Source organism: Brachycentrus maculatus, unplaced genomic scaffold, assembly GCF_059751285.1.
Source record: "Brachycentrus maculatus isolate JH-2025_06_01 unplaced genomic scaffold, ASM5975128v1 h1tg000263l, whole genome shotgun sequence".
Classification (NCBI taxonomy): Eukaryota; Metazoa; Arthropoda; class Insecta; order Trichoptera; family Brachycentridae; genus Brachycentrus; species Brachycentrus maculatus.
In genome coordinates this window covers 789,983-814,924 of record NW_028281014.1, presented here as the reverse complement: position 1 = coordinate 814,924, position 24,942 = coordinate 789,983, and the positions used below count along the sequence as shown (strand labels likewise).

The window sequence follows — 24,942 nt, the reverse complement described above, 5'->3', positions numbered from 1 at the left end:
CCCCTCCCTATCATATTTCTTTTCCACCACTAAAGTTTTTTTCTTAATCTTTCCGGGGTGAGTGATTCAGCGACACATGAACTATAAAACTAATATTAAGAACTTTATATTCATGCAATAGATTGATCAGGAAACAAGTTAATTTAAACCTTAATTTACATCATAAATATCTTCCAAAGCTGTCCGCGGTGCCAAAATGAAAAAATATAAATCTTGAATGGAAATATCCCAGGTTGCGAAGCCATTTTTCACACCACTAGCCACCATGACAGTTTGCTGAAGTTTTAAATTGCCCATGAATAATTTGCATCACTATTCAATATTAATCTTTGGATGCATGTACTTAATTCCCAAACACACAGGTTCTGCACAAAATTTCGCTAGTATTATACATTATCGTTACAAACTATTACGTTATTATATTCTATTTATATTCCAATTATTTTCTTTATTTCTCTGTTTTATAAAATTAGGAATGTTTTTTTGAGATATGAATTAAAAATAATGATTACTTATTAGTTTTTTAATGTCTACTAATTTATCCTTTTATTTATTAATAAAGCTGATTTGTATCGGTAACATTTTTTTTATACATAAAACAGTTTGCACTGAACTAATTTATATACGAGTACAGTATAATTTTCAAAAGGTCTCGAGAAAAATCGAAGAAGTTAATCGACGCTTTTATAAAATCCATTAAATATATTTGTGTGCCGGCGATAAGTTAAGTAAAATTTCCGCATCTTTTTAACTGAAATCCCCGAAAAACTATAAATTTAAAATTTAGACCTTGAATGTGTCAATAACACTAAGTGACGGAATAATATGGTAATTGCAAAAAAATAATATAAAATAACGAACCGCCTTCACAAATTGAATGCCCTATACATGCGCGAGAATTATCGATAGACCTCATTGTAAAAGTCTTCCAAATATAAATCAGCGTTCGCTTTAAAATGCCGATGTAAAAAAACACGTATATGCAATATGCGCAAAAAATGCACCTACACTATAAAAGCGGAGTTCGATCGTGCCATTAAGGAAGCACATAGCACACGAGTGATTGAACTTTCAGGTGGGAACAAAGACATCGCATAACTTAATGGTTCCCGTAACCTTGACTTGTGCAATCAACTCGCATAATAACAACCCGGTCCGTACAAAAAAATGCAAATCGCATTCGGCTCCAACGAAAGGAAACTTACATCATCAAAAGCATAATATAGTTGCCGAGTCACAAAAAATGCAAGCTTCGAACGGACAAAAACCGAATCTGCAACGTTGTATATCCCGGCCGAAGTTAGCGTGCATACAATTATCGTATTGCGCCGTAACACATCCCGCGGCATCGCTGCACACCGAACGAGAATGAATCTCGCCAAAGTTCAAGAGCGTCCAAAACGTCATCGTGAAATAATAGCGATAAAAAAAGAACGAAAACAAGCAAAAAACTGCGACAAGGAAAAACCTTGCATTCTGCCGGCATGATGTAACACTTTCGGGCGTGCAGCCGCAGTCAGGGCTCGGGGAGGCGAGCGCGGCGCGCCATAAGCATACAGGCGCTGCAAACTGGAACATACACGGTCATTTGGGCGAACAAAAAACCGAATTGCATAAAAATAGATTACCGCGAACGTCAGAAGATGTTCGCCTAGGCGCGGGGCGGAGCGGGGTGGCGGAGGGAGCGGGGGGCGCTGGAGACAGCGCCGCAGGCAGCGGGCAGCAGCAGCGGGCGTCGGGCTGCACACCACTCGGGGCGGTGCAGCCTGACGGCCACTACAGGGCCGCATTTAAAGCTTTTCCTTACACTATTTATGGTATCATTTTGCGAAAACTACACACTTTCATTGTAAAGGGATGCTTGATAATTATTTATTATTTCTTAAGTAATACTCGTTTTAACTTGGTAAATTCATATTTTATAAAGTATTAAGAATTGTACCCGTATTCTGAAATGTGTCCTTAAAAATGAGTAGGGGTAATTTAACATCCAATATCCCAGTTTAAACTTAAATTTATCTAGTAAATTACCGTTGTGTATTATCCTATTAAGTTTAAATAATGCAGCCCCGTATTGCTTAGTTTAACGAAATTTCCAAACACGATAAATAGAAACTTGTCATCATTTTATAATTTTCGCACTTTTTATACGCTTTTGTTTGTACAAGAAACGTCAGGTTAACGGTTGATTTTGTTAGCATAAATAACAGATATTTCTTACAGATAATTATTTTCGATTATTGGTCAGGACATATTAAGTCAGGAATTATAAGTTTACACGCTTAAAAGACACGGAATCCCTATGATAAAATTCCGAAAATTGAATGTGCGAAGACGGATTGAAGACGATTAAGTCATCGGGGTTGCATTCTTACTGTTTTTCGTAAAATGTTGCAAAAAAGTTTTCAATTGCGTTTAAAGAATAAACCTTTTCGTGGAGTTTTGTTGCATTTTTTTTTAAACTTGAAGCCATTTACAAATATAATAATGGATAATTTCGATATAAAACAATGTTTAATATACGAGTAACACGATGTTTTATTCAATTTTGATATTGATCCTACTTTAAAGCACCAAATAACTTTTATAAAATGTGTTTTATTTATTTTGCATACGCGTTACAAACGTACAAAATTTCTATACCGCTGACAAAAAAAACTCAAACCTAAAAAAGTATATCTGTATTCAGTGAAATGGACGTGTTACAAACTAATAACCGTGAAGACTAAAACAAAAAGTATCACCATTTTAGTTTGTGGATGATTTTCGAGACAATAAAGACATAAAAAATATAAATCTAAGATAGTACGGTATAGTCAAAACAAATTAGAAAAACAAGAATGCGTAAGAGCATAAAAGAACACAATAACGCGCTCGCTATTGGAATATCGTGACGACTTTGTAAAAGCGAGAATTTATTCAAGTCATCTACAAACTGGTACAATGAGATAGGCCTGTATAATGTATAGAGATAGAGTACCTAAATATGTTACCGTCTGCAGTAAAAGTATGTATAAGTATATACATGACCGTCTGGTTCTATTTATACACTTACTTTACGTCGCGGAAAAATACATAGAGGAAAGCGATACAAAGATAAATATTATGAAAGCAAAGTATTAGGTACAGCCGATAGAGGATTTTCTCCCATCTCAGTGCAAATACATATTATTCGAGCTCGTACTAAAACAGGGAAATTTAAAAGCTACTGAATTTGAACTGAAAACATAATACAGATATTTGGTTGGTTGGAGTATAAAGCTTTTTAGCAATAAGCCCGCCAATGTACTAATTTATCTTCTGTACAGGAAGTTTTAATAAATAAATTAAATTTTAAAAAAATGTGTAGAAAAATGAAATATCAACAATAAACGATTAGTCCGTCATTTAAGTCTTTATATATTTCTCAAAAGAATAATTATATTATTTATTGATTCGGCATTAACTTTTGATCATTTATTCAAATTTAAACACTTGTATTTACCACTTATTGAGTTTTATTTCATTACTCACGACTAGTTTCGGAAACTACGATTGTTTTCATCGACATGTGAACAGTAAAACATTATTCACCTGTCATTATTTATAGTCGTGTGTAATGAAATAAAACACAATAAGTAGTATTATAAAAGTGTTAATATAAAAAAAATCAACATGTCATTCCACAAAATGATTGCCAATCAATAAATAATATAATTATTCTGGTGATAAACATATCATAGGCTTTTTTTTCAATAATCAACAGAATAATTGTCAAAAGAAAATGTTTCGTTTTTTTTAAATAACCTAACGTCCAAGTGACTCTGAAATCTAGCTACGGCTTATGCAACTCGGCTTATCGTGACCCTACATAGGCTTCAACTTTTTTAAGTTTCATAGCGTGTGCCTATTCGTGGGTGGATTTACTCTATGTTAAAAGTTACTTTAATTTCATGTGATTCATGAGTGAAAATTCTAAGGTAAAACACTCGCATAAAACGTTTCGAAAGAATTCGTGTCAATTTCGGGATAAAATGGCACATTTTTGACGACACCGGGATGCGGCACCGTGCTGGACGAAGTAGGTCAAGCAGATAGGCGACGCTGCGCTTATCGAGAGCGCGGGCGGGGCGGCCCTGCACTTCGCCAATCCGGCATATCGTCACACCGGGCACCATTGCCGGCGGGAGCGGGGGACAAGGCCCAACTCGAGGAGTCGGTTACATAATACATTATTTTTATCAATAGGCCGGCGATCGGCGTGGATGTGCGGCAACAGCGCCCGCTAGGTGAACGACCTAGTGTATTTTTGACAAACAAAAATTTGCACAGGCCGGCTCTCTGCAGATTGGCGGGCAACTAGAAAAATGCTGCGCCAGCGCGGAGAAATAATAGGCGGGAGACTGTGTGGGCGCGCTCATTTGTCTTTTTGCAGTGTATATGCGCCGTGGGCCATTTTCTTATAGTGCGGCCGCGGTCGGGACGGGGAACCTCCGTCGGACGACGTACATAACACACGTATTATCCCGGCACCATTACTCGGCCACTTATTCTCCAACCGCTTCATATCCGCCTTCCCGACTTCGATCATTTACATATATGTATATGTATATATATATATATATATATATATATATATATATATATATATATATATATATATATATATATATATATATATATATATATATATATATATATATATATATATATATATATATATATATATGCACAATATTATAAATATGAAGATTACTGACTGAATGTCATATCATCCCTTCTAACATCCTACCTAATTCCATTTTAATTTGTTTTCAATATTATATATATTTATATATGGCACATATTATACCTTTCCAACCACAACGAATTGTCTCTTTTTAGCATACAAGTAAGCTAACATTAAAAAAACTTACCTATTTCATTCAAAAAATTGTTTTTTATTTTGAAAACCACCTAGGACAATTTGAGTACATATTTCGTTTTGTCATTTTGTTTAACCAACTCACTCCATCCAGATTAACGCATTAATCGTACTGAACATTATTTCAAATTCCAGTTTATATTTTATCAAAATTGCAACTGTGTGCGTTAGAAAATAAAATATATGAAATTACGTCATTGAAATATTTTAACGAAAACCGCGTAAATACCAAATATTTCTTAGGTCAGAATATTTGGCCTAGAGTTGAAAAGGTTAAAAAAATAAAAATTAGCATTCTTTTTTCCTCTTGCGTTTCGATGCCAAAATTAAATGTTCACTTCTTCTGTATTTTCAATGCAATAATGTTATATTTACTTGAAATAGCTCTTTTTATTTCTTCTTTTCTTTTTTATAAGTATTTTTTTTTGTAAAATTGGCTTCACCTGCAAAAATAGATAACCCACACAACAGATTTCTGTTTACCATACGATCAAGTTATGAGAGTAGAATCGCGTCACGGACTTCTGCCTCGAAGTCCACGATACGACCATAACCTAACTCAAAAATATTAAATTAATCTCCGAAATCGAATTTTGATGAAATAATTTCTACAAGAAATATATTACAATATGAATATATAATTCTAATCTAATAATATATTGTTATTAATGAATTAATAAAAGTTATAGTAAAGGAACGACTTAAAATAATTTTATATCAACTTAGTCAACATTTCCTTCAAACTTAAGTATGTACTATACGCAACAAAACGTTTCTAGAAACCGAATCCAATACGTTCAGTCGATAAACACCTTCTATTATGTATATATTACATTTATTTACTATATTTACATGTATGCAAACAACGTACAAATGAAATATTATGCATAATAGGAAATGCGATTACACATATTTATACACGTTTAACAAAGGCAGTCCTATCTGCAGAATCGCTACATTACAGGAGAGCAATGAGAATCTTTAGTACTAAAATAGTAAATACATTAGGCAAGCATTTTTATAAAGGCAATCATTACAAAATGAAAAACATGTTTTGATAAACAAAATATACAAGAAAATTCGGTTTTATATTTTCACTTTTTGTTTTATAACTGACCACCGAATACTTTCGCATGGGAAGGCATTTTCATAATAGTGTCAGGTATACACATAAAATTGTTGGTTACATGATTATTTTGACCTAGTAAGAATAGAGAATGCATTAGAAATAAGAGGGTTTCACAAATTATTGATAAAGCAGTGGGCATATTTCATATAGTGTTTTTCTGTCGGCAGGTACTAGGATAAGTTAAGAAAATGATTTAATTTTTTACTAAGGGTGACAACAATTCGGACAAAACATAATCAATTAATAATTAAAGAAAACACTTCGTTTTTTACCACTTGAGTTTTATTGTAGACTACATGTTTCAGAAGTTAAACTTCCATCATTCAGGTCTGTATAATAACAGATACAGACCTGAATGATGGAAGTTTAACTTCTGAAACATGTCGTCTATAATAAAACTCAAGTGGTAAAAAACGAAGTGTTTTCTTTAATTATTGTAACATGTCTTACCACAAAGTTAATGCCGAAACAATAAATAAAATAATCAATTAATGTGATAACTTTCAGTTTGAAATACTAATGGTTTTTAGTTTTTATTTAAGTACACCAACAAAATATGCGTTTATTTATTTTAAACGTCTTGTAAATTAGTAGAGTTATTTCCATAATGCACAATCTTCTAAACTAAAACGCAAAAAACAGCCTTAAGCTATTATATCATACATACAACTGTTAAAAAATAAACACTAACTATGTTTTCAACCGCTCATTTAAAGTACCATTTTCCAACCGGTTTCGACAAATATCTTGTCTTCTTCAGGAACGGATAGGCAATAGTAAACTTGACACAGAGAAAAATAATTGTTAAGTGCGTAGGTGGGATGAAGGACGGATTAAATTATATTAAAACGTGAGTTTTATTTTTAATTTTATTTTCAGGAAAAATGGTAGGAAAAATATTAAAAAGTATGGCAATCACTTAAATTTACGAATTAAATAAATTTAAAATACAAAAAAATGCCTTTAACGTCCACCCTTATTAATAACCTTTCTATTTGTGTTTTAATATTTTAATAAAGCTTATAAAGGATACCGCAAAGTATCAGGAGAAGATTTTTTTAATATTTTCAATAAATTTACTCTTTTTCGTAAAAACAAAAACACTTAACAAGATTACAATCGCATTTTATGGATTTAAAATGCTATTTCAAGCTCATGCGAACATTTGCAAAGCACAAATTGTAGTTTGCGTATAGCCGAAATAAATGAAGACTTATGTTACGGAGGTAGTATGTACTCATATGTACTAACCTGTTCCAATGCCATTTGAATAATAATTTATGTAGTACGTTGTACCTATTATACAAGAGACCTAGGTATAATTATCTACGAAAAACATTGTGAAAAACAAAAACAGTTTGTAGATATACGTTTTTGTGTTACTGACCTAGCAAATTACCGTAAAAACCTTCAAACATATTACAATAAATATATTATATATATTAATAAATATAAATTATATATAAATATATATATATATATATATATATATATATATATATATATATATATATATATATATATATATATATATATATATATATATATATATATATATATTATATATATATATATATATATATATATATATATATATATATATATATATATATATATATATATATATATATATGTAAAGTGAATGTATAATAATAAAATAAACAATGTGTTGCTTTTTAATTAAAGAAACGACAATAAAAGTTTATTCTTCATTGATCTTTACAATATTATCTATCTGATTCTGACAGTTATCAATATTATATTTTTTCTGTTTGATGTCTTTTGTTTTATTCAGTGCGACGCATGCGACATCTGGTGGTAGATCTGTTTTATGTAGGTACTATATGTAAGTACTTAATAAAATGTATAGGTAGATTACATATGTATATATATATATATACATATATACACATATATATATATATATATATATATATATATATATATATATATATATATATATATATATATATATATATATATATTTATATATATATATATATATATATATATATATATATATATATATATATATATATATATATATATATATATATATATATATATATATATATAAATGCCTGTATAGTAAAAAAAATTAGCTTGATAAAAATACCTATTTTTATCGTCACTCGTAAGATCTTCTTATACACATTTTCATAAAATAGCGAGTAAATTTTAACATACGAACTCAAAACAGCAGATAAATAAATATATTATTGTATATTAAAACAGTGACGTTTGTTATTCAAAAACAATGATAATCCAAAATAAAGAAAAGAGTAATTTTTCCGCCTAAACATTTTCGGTGTTAACATGAGTAATTATTGCGTTATCGAGTCCCAAGGCCAAATGCGGAAACGATAAGAGTTTTGTTTGGCTAAAAATTTAATTCGTAATGCAATGTTGCAACGCCACCACACCATTCCCGCTCCCTATTGGCTTATTCTAGGGTTACCATATGGTAGGCGAATAGCGGGCAAGACCTCCTATGTTTTGAATTATGCAGCGTAAAAAAAAAATATTCAAGTTTCAACTGTCAACTCTTGCAGGCGTGCAAAATCATTATAATGGTGAATGTGCTCAACAGGAAAATTTAACAAACGCACGGGTTAATTCATACTGATGAAAAACCGTTATTATGTTCGAAGTGAAAATATGAATGTTCCCGGATTTTTTTAAATTGTTTTCTTTTGTCACGCGAGAATCATTATTTTCCTCAGATTGTAAACAAAAATATTCTCGAAAAAATATTTTCCGACATATGTTGACTCTTACATAAGGCATGGTAAAAACGTATTTTTTGAACGATGAAACTTCTCTAAACAAATTTACGTTTTGATATCTATATTAACAATATTTTTAATTGATGTTGACAATTTCAAGTTTACAAATATGTATCCTCACTGGGTGTTTCTGACCCGAAGACACAAATTAAAAATATCTTGAAACAATTGCTGTGGATAGTCAAAGACGAAATGTATCATTTGATTTTAGTTACCACATTTTTTTCAATAGGGCTCAGTTATAAAGTAGATAAAAGAAACGTTGATTTACTTACGAAGAAAAGATTTAAAATGTCCCAATTTTAACATAAATATATCTCCATTTTTATTAAGTTATATGGTAACCCTAGCGTAGATCCAAGGTCGGTTATATAAGTAGAGTCATATCAATTATTATGTTTGCGAATGCATTCAATCGCCATGAATAATAATTTAATTTGACAATGCCGAAATAGCATGTGACATTTCAACTGCATAAATGGACCTTTAACAAGCGGACGTTGAGAAGCAAACATGGAGCGATGCGGTGTTGTGTAATTCACAACACCAGGAGAGCGCAATGGGACCATTTGTATTAGGAGATCAGGAAAAACTACAACATAATACTAATGTGTATAAACAATTTACGTTAGTAAAATCCACTTTCGAATTCGATCGGATTCCTAAGCCGGTCAGTGATTTTCCTAGGGGGTAATTACACGTATAAAAAATGATACGTTGATTGCCGAATGGCATTTAAATATCCCAACACCGTTCCAATAAAAGATCAGCCATAAAATTATATTTCAGTCAGGTAACTAGCAACTACTCCAGTCCCGAGTACCAACTACCAACCTCGGGCAGCTGCTGGTAATGTTACTCGAGAACGAACACAAAAAACAGAGTTCAAGGCGAAGCGTTTGATACCAAGCTAAATTACAATGAAGCTATGCAAAGTTTCGATATAAATAATCGATCATTATTACGTTTCTATTTGCACGATCGTTGGCCTGTATTCTAAACAGCGTTTGCCCTTGAATCGATTCTTAAATAACGTTTACTTACCGGCTAAATCCTAGCACGCATCAAATATGCATTTTCGTTACAACAGTTATGTAAATATTTGTAATCTTATTGCGTAGGAAATATAACGATTCAATACAATTTTTGAGGTAATCCTAAGCAGCTTGTGTTTGGAAATAGAAACAAAGTTATGAAAGAGTGGGTGTCGAGCTTACAGCCTCTGGCTCACAGATCACAACGCGACCCTTTAAAGTACAATTATATATATATATATATATATATATATATATATATATATATATATATATATATATATATATACAAATGTATATATATATATATATATATATATACATATATATATATATATATATATATATATATATATATATATATATATATATATATATATATATATATATATATATATATATATCCTCCATAGAGTAATGGTTAACGCATTTGGTTACCATGGTGTAGCTCCCGGGTTTGATTCCCAGGGGGAGTTAAAAAAATAAGATATAAAAGATGTTCCACTCTAATAATCATTTTATTTCACCCTGGACTGGTACCTGAAGCGTAGGATTGATCATTTGCCTTCTTATAATTAACGATCGATTTAAAATTGCATCCCCACCTGGTTTCGGGTTTTGAGATAATCGTTTTTTTTAGAAAAATAACAATTATGTTTCCCTGGTGGAGGGTTTTTAAAAATATTCTTTATACCTTAAATCCCGCCCTTGGACATTGCTCCCTAGGCGAGCGCCTTGCCGCTAGGCGTTCGCGCAGGCTCATCTTGATAAAAACATACTGCGTACATTTACGGTAACAAAACAACACGAGAACAATATTAACATTTATTAAGGAACAACAAAAAATACGTAATATGTATTTATGTTAATTATTTGCATAAATAGTGTAGTGTAACCAGAAAATACAGGAGACAAAACATAATAAGGTAGAAAAAACTGCAGAAATAACTGATACGAAATCAACTAAATAAGCGGATGCTAATAAAATTTGTTTTCCAAGAAGGAACTTAAAGGTGGAGACTGACTGGAGCATTTTGTCGTAACATTGCTCGCGGCGAGCATCGCCGAGCATCCGAAACTATGGAAGGAGCGCTCGGCTCGGTGTACTGACTGCCTGAATGCTCGCATCGTAACGTGTTACGTTACGACGAAATGCTCCAGTCAGTCTCCACCTTAAGCATATACTATATTCATTAATGAATCAATCAATTCGAACATGTAATTGGTAAGGTTATACCACATTTATCAAAACGATCCAAGATATAAATTCACTAAGTAAGACAAAGGTGGATAGCATTTTTCGCAAATAAATTCCTGCAGTCATGACTGAGCCCATTTCTCTACAATTTAATAATGGACAAAATCATCAATGAAGTGTCAGATGGATACTGGGTTACAGGATGGGAGTAAGATCACTAACATCATATATGACGATAATATTGTGGCTTTAGTAACGGAATAGGAAGATGACCTACAAAGAATGTTATAAAATTCCACCTTGCATCACAAAAAATCAGCATAATTATATCAGTAAATAAAACGAAGGGTCGAACAATTTCCAAGCAACGCAGAAGATCCTAGCTAGTAATATATGATATACCAGTAGAACAAGTCATGTCATTCATGTACTTAGGTATAGAAATTTCGAGCCAAAGCGATGTGTACTCCGATGTCAGAAAGCAAACTAATAAAGCAGCTGCAACGTTTGGATATCTCAGAAATATTGTCTGGTGCAGAATACATGAGAAATGAGAGTAAGGTACGAATCTACAATTAGACATTTGTGAGCCTACACAACTAAGACCAAAAATCCACTCAGAACATCTGAAATGAAGATCTCAAGAGCTATCATAGGGAGGACGCTTAGAGATAACAGGCGACATGTGAAAGTGAATATATCGTCCGATGATGCAGAAACAGAAGAAGGTTTTGAGAGATCACGTGAATTGAATGGACATGTCTAGAATCCCGTACATCGCGGCAAATGAGATACCACTAGGTCATCGCCTCCCTAGAAGACGACTAAAGATAGAGGGATAGAGGGATAGTTGGACGTCAGCATATCAGAACATTCTTGAAAAACAGATCTAGGATCTAGAATAAGTAGAGAAATGATAATTAAACTTTATTTTCTATACGCAACTTGTTTCAATGGTAAATTAGCAGTAATTGAAAGAAAGTTACAGTTGCTGAAAAGGGTGAAATTGTAAAAAGTGTTTGGATTTAGGATAAATATTACGAATTAAACCACACATCGATCATTTCATACTTTTTTCATAATGAAGATTATATTTCGGTAATGGGCTTTAAAAACTAAAGTTTATTAGAAGAGAAGAAAAAATACAATTGACTAACATATAAAGCCAAAAGAGCGTAACACAATTAAAGGCAAAGTAATTTGAATAAATAAAGAAAGGTCTTGCAAAAAATATATTTTATTCTGAACAAAATAATTCGTATACTAAAAATGTTGCGAAATATGCAGACGTCATGAAACCTTTTAAAATCGCGTTGCTTTAATTTGTCATTTCATAAATTAATTGTTTTGATTAATTTTATGCATATTTATATTTTAACCCAGGAGTTTGAAAAAAAAACAATTTCCACACATATTTGACGTTATTGTGTCCCATTGTGAACACACTATGAACCTTATATTTCAACGTGTATTATTTTCTTAGTATTCCTTATGTCGTTGACGTTTTAGACCGCACTGCAGCATCCAACATCTGGCCCGACGTCACATCGCATCTTCCAGACGATGTACACAGCAATCTGGTTCGAAACGTTGGTATAAACGAGTGTTTGGAATAAAATACTATTTTACGTGGCTCTGAGGCGTAGTTGGGTAGACGCTCAACTGCGAAAATGGGGTCGTGGGTTCGATTCCCGCCAATTGCAAAGTATATTCAAAAAATATTTATTTTCAATTGGTCTGGGTGTTAGTGATGTATTTTTCACATTTACCTTCTCTATCCTTACTATCCTACCTGCAGACAAGCATCTAAAATAGACGCTTTGCGGGTTATTCCATTAAAAAAATATTTTTAAAAACTGTGAATGTCCCTGAAAATATTATCTTCAATATCTGAATGCAGTCAAATATAGTTATATGTATGTACATTATTTTCTCACAGTGTACATTATGGCTTCCACACTATAAAATTTACTGCACACTTGTAGACACTGGTTACACATATGTACTGAGGCACATATTTACTACATTTGCATAGGGTGAGGCAAAACAAATGTAACCGTTTTTATGGTATACTTAATGATTAAGTACTGATTTGGACCATTCTTAGATTTTTTAACGGTTTACAAGGTGTAGAAATCACCTAATGATTGTTTTAAATCCAAAAAAGATATGGGCACGGATTTAAAAAATAAAAAATAACAGCTCTGATACTAAAAAGCTTGCATGCGAGACTCTTTTAGGATAAGAAAATTCTTGCAATATATATGTTTATTAAATCACGATTAATTGAAGATTAAGTAAAATGATAGAATAAATATAACAAAAAGTAACCCTTTTTTCTTATAGACACTCTTCAAAGTTCGTAGTTTGGGTGCCATATTCTCTATTTTGAAACTTTGACGTCAAATCGGACTGTCTATTATGAAATAGTGTCAAAAGAAACGTTAAAACGTTGATATTGGGGATATTCTATAACAAATATTCTTCGCATGAAAATAAAAGTATATTCCAAAAACCCTCGTTCGTGAAGCATACATTCATCGCTAGATTTATTAATTTTTTCCACACAAAAGATTTTTAAAAATCTGACAATTAACACAATTTTTTTAAATCTTCATTGGTTACACTTGGTCTGCCTCACTTTGTCAATACTATTTTATTTTATCTTTCGTTATAAGTATGCGGGCTACATCTAATAGACCTTTAATAAGACTGCCGCTAAGACTAAAGCAGGAAAAAAAACGTCAGTCATAAATATTAAGGCAACAACAGCCCGACGCCAACATTTTTTGTGTTGCAGCATATAAAACATGCGTACGGTAATAAAGCAAACCTGCTGTGTGGATTTCGCGTTATATTTTTTCAACACACTGCCTAGAGAGGTACTCATTTATTCTTATTGGCACCTAATGTCGGCCGTTCATGTCATCGATATAATATGCAAATCGATTTTTTATAGCTAAAACTCGTGCACTTTTTTTTAATCGGCTAAAAAGATACGATTGTATCACCTATCGCTTTTTTAACCAGATGAATAAAATTCTATGATTTTAAATAAAATTTTGAATACGTGTACATTTTAACTACAATAAATTATCGATATTTTCTCACATCTGAGTGAAATCTGGTCAATAATATTCTAGCGGAAAACACACAGGCAGCTCGAGCTGCGTTTGTTCACGGATTCAGTGGATACCTAAGCATGCTTGATAATCTGTAGGTTATAATAGGTAAGTCGACTATCCATACAAAATATTATGTATTGCTTTGTTATTGAACGATTATATCAACAGGTTTCAAAATGGCTAAGAGTGTACATTACATTACATTACAGCATTTTTTTTTTGTGTGTCCAAATACTTGTTCACAGATCGATCGTGGAATGTTATACGTTCTAGTGTAAAGAGTAATTGAGAGGAAGGAAGTTAAAAAAGAATGATACGAATATTTTTTTCAATACGTATTCTTTAAAAATTTAAATACATATTTTTTTATTATAGTGCGCAGAGACGACGACTGGCTTCTAGCGCTGCCGATCGCATACTGATTGCGAGCTCCCCTTAATACTAGTTAAAAGCAAACCCATATGTTGGTTTTGGCGTTTAACTACCGTGCATGAGGTCCTGGATTCGATTCCCGAGTGCATCAACATAAATATTGTGAATTTTCACTCCAATATTTTTTTCATATTAACTCTGGACTGGTAACTGAAGCGCAGAACAAATGCAAGTAACGATCAAGATAACATTAGCAATACGATACAACTCGCGATGCGCAATTGCTTAAGGATGAGGTTGAGAAGAAAAACTAGAAATCTAATTTCGTAAAAATAAAATATAAAAGTACTTAAATCAATGTTTAGTATAAAAAAGGATTTTTATAACTCACATAAATTGAGATGCCCCTAGGTAAGGATAGAAGTTCACTCGAATTCAGCCATGATTCCTGGACGCCTCTCCCGTTGTTGCTTTTTTGTTCCTTGCCTGCACGCCAGGAAGACCTTATCTGGAATAAATAAAATATAAATAAATATAACACGTATTGTAAAATGTTATGCAATGTTTGCCATGTTATGCAAAAATCAGTCGTAAAAATATAGCTGATCCGTAACTATGAATAAAAATGTATGTACGTTTTTAAACACAATGAAAAAAAAGTAGAATTCGTAATATGGGACGGGTTTTAAATAAAGAGTTACAATTTTGTAAACTATTTTTTTTTAAGTTTTTTTAAAAAAATAAAAACCTGAAAGTAATGAATGTCATTAAACCATTGAATTTTCACCACATAAATACATAAAGCTTCATATATAATTGTTGTTTAGGAGAATCTATGATTAGAAGGTTATAACGTTGTCTATGCAAACTGTAAACAGGAGAACTGTTCATCTAAAAATATAAAATGAAAGCTTTTTATCCACAAAATTATGAATTTATGAATTCACAAACTTTTTAGGAATGAAAATCATATTTACCAAATCATAACACAATATTAGGAATTTTATTAAATGATGCGCCGGTCACTTTGTGATTTTTCGTATATATAAATTATAGATTTTCTACGAGATTTATTAAATGGCTTTATTTGTTTTGAGTTTTCAGGATGTCATACTAATGGGATCTTTACAAACGGTGTTTAATAATGATGCGGAATGTGTGAAGACGGATTTTAAGAAAATGTGGTATTTACCGAGTAAATTTTTAATAAATAAAAACATCAAGAACTCAGTAATTGAGCATCCATAAAAAATGAGTGCGAAAAACCCTATTTCGTGAGTATTTACGAACCATGTAGATTAAATGCGCAGTAAAATAATGTACCAAATATTTGCATATTGCTCACGTCAGTTGCAAGTTGGGAAACATATTGCGTCACCGCACTCTTCCTCAATGCCTCACACGAATGCCCGATATAAATACATTTATTTTTCTGCACGCTTTTTTATGCATCCACATTCTAGATTCATACACGAGTCGATTGTGTCTGGCCAAGAAAATTAGTTTTGGCAGTTTGTTTTTCGAAGATTCTTAAAATAAGGTGGACAAAAACAGGAAAACTTGGCCCTGTTTGGGTATCGTACGTTTTAATAAAAAAAAAAATTGAAATTATATGTATGGTATACTATAGACAATTCTTAAAAAATATTAACATAACAATTCTATTAAATACGAAATTGTTTATCACCAATGAATACCAAAGGGTACAAATGATTGGGGATAAAAATTATATATTTAAACGACTTATGTCGGGTTGTGGTCCCGTGGTTAGTATTGCGGACTCTTGAGACAGAGTTTGTAGGTTCGAACCCACTCTACTTATATTTTGATACCTAATTTTAATATTTAGCTGCTTAGGCTCATAGAAATAGTATGAAATTGAAGTATTTTATGTAAATATATATTTTTTATTTAAAAAAATACATATATATTTAGGTAGGTACCTAGGTACATAATTGTTATTATTGTTTTTTTCTATTTTTTTGGTTGTAAATAAAAATAATACTTGACACTGACAGAAACATCCTTTTACTGGGTGACTATCAAATAATAATAAAATAAAATAAAAAATAAAAAACACATAAATGTACTTTGAAGTACTTGTACTTTGCAATATATTTAGTATATGAACACCACAAGAACGCCTCAAATAAAATGAGTAAATATAGTGTAATAAAAAACCTTTTTGAAATTTTCATTGATCTTTAATATATTATGAATAAAACATTTCTTGGCCATTGCAATTAAGCGCCTAACTACTCCTGCTTCAACGCGGAGCAACTTTATGATGAAGAAAAAAAAGCAGCATAACAAAAAAAAGCCGAATGTGTGCACGCCAAAAAACTATATTTCAATGTATGGAACAATTTGAATACAAAAATTGATGAGTAAGCTCTCCACCATTTGAAACGAAGTTAGAGATGTGTAGTATAAGTGTAGGCATGCGAGTGTTGCGGGCTGTAATAATACAATATCGCTCACTCCTTTCAAGAACGTCATAAATAAAAAAACTTGATTTTTCAGGAGATCGATTTTAAAGTTTAAGAATATAATGTAATGCATTAAAAATAAATATCAAGCCACTTATTGAACTTTTTACTATGCAACAGATCTTTTTAGGTAAAACTTGAAGGTTTTTTCTCCATTTGAAGAATATTTAGTTTATTTAAAAAAAAAATTAAACAATACCTTTTCTGCAAAATGCAAAAACAACACTTTCTGCCCTGTAGCGGGTAAATATTAAGTTAAAAATATGGCTCTTTTTCTTGGATATAGTACATTTTCTGGACATTCCGAAAACATGCACGATTGAAAATTAACGAATTTTGATTTATGACGTTCTTGAAAGGAGTGAGCGATATGTGCATGTCGTCGTGACATCACAAAACTTTGAACTAGGCGAGTATTTATGCCGCGGGCGCTGTCATTACACGGACGGAATAAATTGGAAATGCCTCGGTCTTGTCAAAACTGACCCAGAATTGGCAGTTGCGGCTAATTGTTTCGGCACAAGTCAAATACAGCACTCGGCACAGGATATCGGCGTTTTCCTCGCTCTATGGTACACGAGATATTTCGCGTAACATATTCGAAACTTTTCGCAAAACACTCGAGTCCACGAAATACGAGTATGTTATCTGAATATGCGATTCGCAGTGCGGAAACTGGCGGCTGTGTATAGTAAATAGTTAGTTGAACATTTTCATTTTAAAATTTGAAAATGTAGAAATACAATTGTTTGAATTCATAACTTTCATTTTTAAAATACTTATCTAGAAGATTATACTGATTATATTAAAATTATTAGCTCAGGACATTAAATACTTTGAGTCTTCCTTTTCAGCCCTCAGTTTGATTATTCCAGGATAATATCTGATAAATATAATAAGATAACCTCCCCCCTGGAAATCGAACCCAGGACCTCCAGTACGATAGCCAAGCGTGCTGACAATCACACTACGGAGGCGGACCTACGTTGAGTACCTATATTAATATACTTATATACCTACAATACCTAATCAATTGTCGGGGGTTTTTTCATCGATAGAATTAACAGGTAGACCAAAGTGATGTGCACAAAATATAAATTAAACTCCCGGGTTAAAACGCTATGGGCCTAAAAACAAAAATAAAAATTTATCGGTAAATTAAGCCTTTCAAAATAAAATCAGACTCGACAAATAAAACAGCACGTGAGGCAAAATATCCGGCGACGCAGTCCGAGCGGGGAGTTAATTTGAATATCGCGTGTTTCGCACCGATATTCCGGTCAGGGGTTGGGGCGGCCGTGTGCATCGGTCAATAGGAATATTTACGTCACGAGGGCACGCGCAATCGATCCTGCGCAACCTTCAAACGCCCGGCCCTGGGCTCGGGAGCTCCGGGCGCGGAAGGGGCGGCCGGCGGCGGGGGGCGTCTCTGCAAGGCGCAGTGCCGCGAGGGAAAATGTGCTTTTCCTCTACAACCCACCGAGACGAACGTCAATCTGGAAACTGGAAAATCCCTTTCCTACATTAAAACGGCTTCTCTTCCGCCGCTCGAAACGCGAAATAAAATGTATCCGGTAAACTTAAAATGGAAACGGCGAGCAACAGAAGTAAAATAGTGCAATAAATTTTGCGAAGAATCTACAAAAATGTTTCCGCCGGTGGTGGCAGCCTCCCTTAGGCGGGCGGCAGAGGGCGGCAGGAGGCGGCAGGAGGAACTGTCGCCGTGAGGAAGTGCCGCCGTCCTTGACTTTTACGGTTCCCTTAAGCAACGCCGCCTCCTGCGATAACATCTTCGCGTAGCCACGTTTGTGGAGAGCGTTCGCGTTAGGGATACGCCTCCGTAATATCTGCGACGCATTATGGTGAACGCGCCGAAGATCTCCCAAATTTGACTCTATTTTACAATTGGCGCACGTTTTCCATTTCGGGATACATAATTCCGAGGGAAAATACTCTCGTACGAAGAAAATGCTTAAAACCATTTTCCGCGACGAGGCGAAGGGTAATAAAATGCAGAAAATAATGTTTGGAACATTAACACACACAACTCTTTAGAAAATTGTTGGGCTAAATCACATGCAAAAAAGGCGATTAAAATGTTTAAATAAAATTATCTTTAAAATTCCTTTTAAATAAATAATATCCGTTTAATAAAACTTAAGAGTAATTTATTAAAATTACATATTATGTGATAGATACTTTATTATCTTCAGTTATTTCGTAATGACAAATAAAAATACCACCGCACAACATGATAACTTTTAACCCGCACAAACCGCGGATGTTTTCCGACAGTCTTAGAATGTTGTAATCGCGAACAATAATATATTAGTTCATTCCTCGATGATACGAAGAGCAAAAGTTGTTTGACGGGATGAGCTTTGAAGATTCCGCGAAGTGAAAAAAAAATTGGCAAACCTTCTCTAAATATTCTATAAACCCCGAGCACAGCTATAACACAGCACATAAGTTACGAGGAGTTGACACACGCACATAAAAATATATATAATCCAATACTATCGAGTCTGCTGCAAAAAGATTGCGCAAGAAAATGCGTATACTAAAATACAAAATGTGGGAAGTGACTATATTTTTATTTAGGACCGAGTGCCAAGAACCGACGCTCGCATCTTCCGATAGGATACGAAAGTATGTATTTGTGTGAGAGATGTGTGCATTATATAACGTACAGATATTAGAGAGGAAAAAAGCACAACAGTATGTTATGGGTACTTCTAAGAACTTCTTTACAAATATGTATTTGTGAGAGAGAGATCTGTGCATTTTATTACAAACAGGTATTAAAGAAGATTTTTAAAAAGCATAATTCACTTGTAAGAATTTCGTCGGGTCGCATTTTCCTCGTTCGATAGAAAAATAAGATAAAAATGAGTTTTAAAAATTCATTCCAATTATTTTATTAATAGAAAGGTTTTATTTTACTTTACAAGGGATACTGCAAGATTTTTTTACTTCCTGCCTCAACATATTAACTATACAAAGTTAATGAAAAAATATTTATAACCTTTTGGTTGGTGTGCTTTTGCACACCTTTATATTTTATATTTCTGTATATCAAAAACATAAATCTAGAAGCGAATAAACCTTACTTTTCAACGAACGAAAAATTGTAAATTTTCTAAAAAATTCAACGAAGTTTCATAATACAATGTACAGATTTTATAATATATGATTGAGAAATTTTAAATAAAAAAAAAATAACGAAACTTTACTGCAAATCCGAGTATGTACATGAATTTTGGCGATGAAATGAAGCTGTGTCATATTAATCGAAAATAGCATAAAATCCATAATCCATTTTCTTAAAGCGAATAAAATTATGAGTCGGGTCCCAGTGACCATAGGTTTATTAAATATTGTTAAATCACGCATAGCCGCAGCTACTGCCCAGTACCTACATAGATGGGCGAGGTGGAAGGCAAGTGAAAACAAACCTGTCCAAAAATATTTACGGACAATATTATTCACAAGCGCATTACTCTTAGCATGGAAACGGAAAACATCGCGTGAAAACACGACTCGTGAGCCCGCACAACATTTCAAAAAATAATGTAGGTACTGTTTATCACGAAACTGCGAGTAATAAAATAAAATATCGCGTGTATTCAAATCATATTAAATACCATATTCGGTATGATAATTCGTTAAAGGACATTATGACGTTATCTCGTAATTAAATGCAGTGTGATAGACCTATTTCCGTCTTGCAAATAAAACGAATCTGATTACTTTCATAAATATTCTCATTAAATGATTCGGCATTAACTTTCTGGAAAAATCCATCCATTTTTAATTTAAGTTTTACTTATTAAATACCACTATCTCTTAAAATCTGTTGTGATACACGTTTCGATGCAAACACTGTTTGAAAATGATGCGGAAGATAAAAAATGCTTCGAAACACGTGTTACAATACATTTTTACTTAGGTTAAAAAAAGTAGTTTTACTGAGTAAAACTTAAATTAAAAATTCATAAATATTCTTTTATTTTCTCATATATCATACCAAAATGTGGGATATTTGCGCTTTATTCGAATTCAATAGATTACAGATTCGCTTTATAACAGCCTACGCAGATGGACCACTGAGTTACTTTTATTTTCTTTATCACAAAGTTATTATATAACATGTAATGCACAAATACAAATGGAGATCGTCTCAATCCAAATAAGACATACAATTTACAAATATTATCGTACACGAAGTTTCTTGTTACACAGAGAAATTATTAAAATGAGAATGTAGTCGGATATCAGCGGTCAATATAAATACGTATGTATGTAATGAAACTAAACACGTGTAACGGAGAATGAAAAACACCCCAAATCCAGCTTTTCACACGTTTAAATAATAATAGTCAATAACAGCGATTTGCAACCAGTATTTATGTTTATGCGTGCTACGTTTTATTTATTTTTCCACATCATTAGCATACAAAATTCATTCTAGTACCTTGTCGAAAATCTATAAGTCGCATATTGATCCGACGAGTATGATGATTATCCACCTTATTTTCGTATATTACGTGTTATTTTAATGAAATAGTAAAGAAAATAATATAAAACACAATAATATGATGTGATTTAGAGTGGAACGTGAATAAAGTATCCGCGTATCATGCATAGGTTGTTTTTATTATATTTTTTAAATTAAATCCAATCTTGAAGAATGTCAATGACCCAGTGTGAATATCTAAAAGTTTCCAAGGATAAAGAGGCATCTGCTGTATATCAAATGTCACAGTTCAAAACGCGATTAACTCCAGGAAACAATTAATGCTTATGAATATTACACAATAATTGTCATATTCAACTGGAATACTTAATAATATGTTACTATTATTCACTATCCGCCAATAAATAACCTATAAATCATATTTATCACCACGGCGAGTCAGAAAAATTATAATAAAATAATATATTTAACGTGCTTATAAATTGAGTCGAATTATGGTAACGTGGTCGTTTCACGACTTCTGATCAGAGATTCAGGGATCAATTACTTACTCTGTCAAGTTTGATTCCTAATTTCTTGCAAATGCGTTTAAAATAATTTTATAACAGCACTAAAATACAATACTTGAGTAGATTTTTTTTGTGAACTCCTTACTTGATCCTACTCCATGTTCTACTTATTTTCATCGATTTTTTTACAGTTACATATGTTAATAAATATTATTGTAACAATTTGATCATTTATACAGAAACTCATTATTTTTTATTTGTTATCTTCTTTTTATGCGCATTCACTTTCTGCCAACTGATGTTCATACAGTTATTTATATAAAGTATAATTCTTGACCTATATCACTAGTTACTTTGTGGTTGGTTAAAAGATATTATTTTTTAACAATAAGCTCGCCAATATAAATAAAGTAAATAATATTTAGATTTTAATTTCTCTAAATTTTGTCGAATTAAACATATGTTTAAGCCCAACAAATATCCATTTGAACTGCAGAGTGTCAGTACGCAGTCATAACTAACGATATTTTAACGAATTATAATTGAGAAGTAATTAATAGCTGACCAACTAGCCAGTAAACCAGTGATGTGAAATACTCAATGAATTGCCGCCGAGATAAGCGGACAGGCGCAAAATACCAAAATCACATTAGTTTCACTCTTACGCGTAAATTTTTTACGCGTGTTTTATGCATATCAGTGAATGTAATAAACTACGACTATATGTAATCGCAAATATACACACGTAAGTTTAATCTGAATTTTAGATCACCAAACTTTAAATTTTCACGATTAAGTTGAGATGGTAAAATACTATTTTAAAAGAATATTATCAAGCTACTTTTAAAGAATAATTGCATATGCATACGCGAACTTTAAAAGATATAACGTTCAACATAGATGAGAAGATTTTTTTTAATCAAGACTAGAAATATGATTCTCAGATTGTAAACACATGGGATGTGGTGTTTTGTGTTCCCATTTCTCACACAATTGAAAAACCATATACGGACTTATGTGTGTATCTATACGAGCAGCAAGATGAGTTGTATTATGGGGCATACAGGGCCGGGGCGACGTTTTTCAATTAGGTAAACTTCGACATAGTCATCCCACCTGGCTTCAAAAAAATAAGCGAACGATTTCATATCGTCGTCCAAAAAAAGGATCGGCTCAATCAGCGTGAAATTTTTATTGCAATTATTTTTTTGCATGCACTGGATTTTCTAGAACCCACAAAAATTTGGACGAGGGGAGAGATTTCCACTTTTCAGGATTTTTTAAACAATTTTTCGTATTTCAATTTGTATTAGTTCTGACGTCTAAACGGAGGCCGTCACTGGACGTTGCCTCATCGGCTTAAATGTAAAGTGCATAATATAAGAGCATTACCAGTGACACAATTTATAAAATTATTATTGTAAAATGCGGTCTTGTCAACTGCGGTTTTAAGATAACGCGATCGAATTTATTGATTTAATTGAAAATAACTTTATTTGAAATGGTCATATGTTGATTCATGATTTTATTAACTTTTTGTAGCTCACTAATAGTATATTTAACATAATAAAAAAACTACATTTTCAAATTTCAATAATGACTCGCGTGCATATTTGTAAAATTTGAGCAAAATAAAAAAAAAATATATTCTTCCTTCTTCAAATACTTATCTGCACCCCAATGGTGCATAGGGCACTGCATCATATAAACGCAGTATTATCTTGATCATTAACACATGAAGGAAAGGTGATCAGCCCTCCGCTTCGGGTACCAGTCCAGGGCAATATTGAATAAATATTAGAGTGAAAAAATCACTAATATTTATTTAACCCCCTCCCCCTGGAAATCGAACCCGGGACCTCCAGAACGGTAGCCGAGCGTGCTGACCATTAATTTATAAGATATACTATATTATATTTAGTATAGCAGGTGCTTGACTGCCGGTCTACGTGTAACCAAAAGTAAAAATATGTTTTAAAATCGCGTTTACTTTTCAAAGCAGCATTTTTTACAAGCTTGTATTTTTATTGGCCTAGTCTCGCCAATATCAGTTTTGCCACCCGCGGCGATGTTGAAGAGCGTATCCCCATGGTTGGCAAGATTGCCGTGGGTACATACGCCATCATTTAATAAAAATATATCTCGCACAATTTTATCTGCTTTACATGTGGAATTTTTCGACGTGTTGGTCTATATAAACGTACGTACCGTGCGTATCTAAATATGGTGTAAAATATTTACGAAACGACATTAATTTTATTATGGCTAATACATAGATAAGTGTGTGTGTTCATTCATAACAGTCATAATTACTATGCTCAAATAAATTATTTTTTATATCATTAATATATTTTTGTTATTGAATTGTTGGCTTCAGTATTGTAGTGATAAGCATGTTTGGCTGCTAATATACTATTTTTATATGCTTGGCTATCAAGCATAGTGTTCCGTGTTCGATTTCCAGATTTAACTTTTGAAAAACACTTATACATTTAACATCACGTGCATTTTTTCAAAATAAATAACCCACGAAACCGCCACTTTTAGAGGCTTGTCTACAGGTAGGATAGTAAAGCTAGGGAAGGTAAATGTGAAAAATAGATCACAAACACCCAGATGAATTGTAAAGAAATCTTTCATGAATTTATTTTGCAGTTGGCGGGAATTAAAGACGCGACGCCAGTTTCGCAATCGAGCGCCTACCCAACTACGCCACAGCGCCTTTCATGTGCATAATTACTGGTCACAACATGTTCATGCACAAAGTCATGATCAAGAGGCTATAAATTAAATAATACAGTGTGGCATTACTTAAATGTCAAGTAGTAAGAAATTATATTAAATTATTACTTTTTTACGAGTGCTTTTTTGTTTTTAATTTTTCATGTATTTATTTTACCCTCGGGGATGGTCGTTCTAG

General features: G+C 32.6%; 1 protein-coding gene across 2 annotated transcripts in view; it reads right to left on the bottom strand.

Annotated features, from left to right (window-relative positions):
• Positions 1-24,942, bottom strand: part of chinmo (Chronologically inappropriate morphogenesis) — a 144,968-nt gene that overhangs the window by 75,016 nt on the left and 45,010 nt on the right. For both annotated transcript variants that reach the window (XM_088266217.1, XM_088266216.1), the window contains exon 2: positions 14,939-15,055. The gene's annotated coding sequence lies outside the window, so the exon portion shown is untranslated. The remainder of the gene's footprint in view (positions 1-14,938; positions 15,056-24,942) is intronic.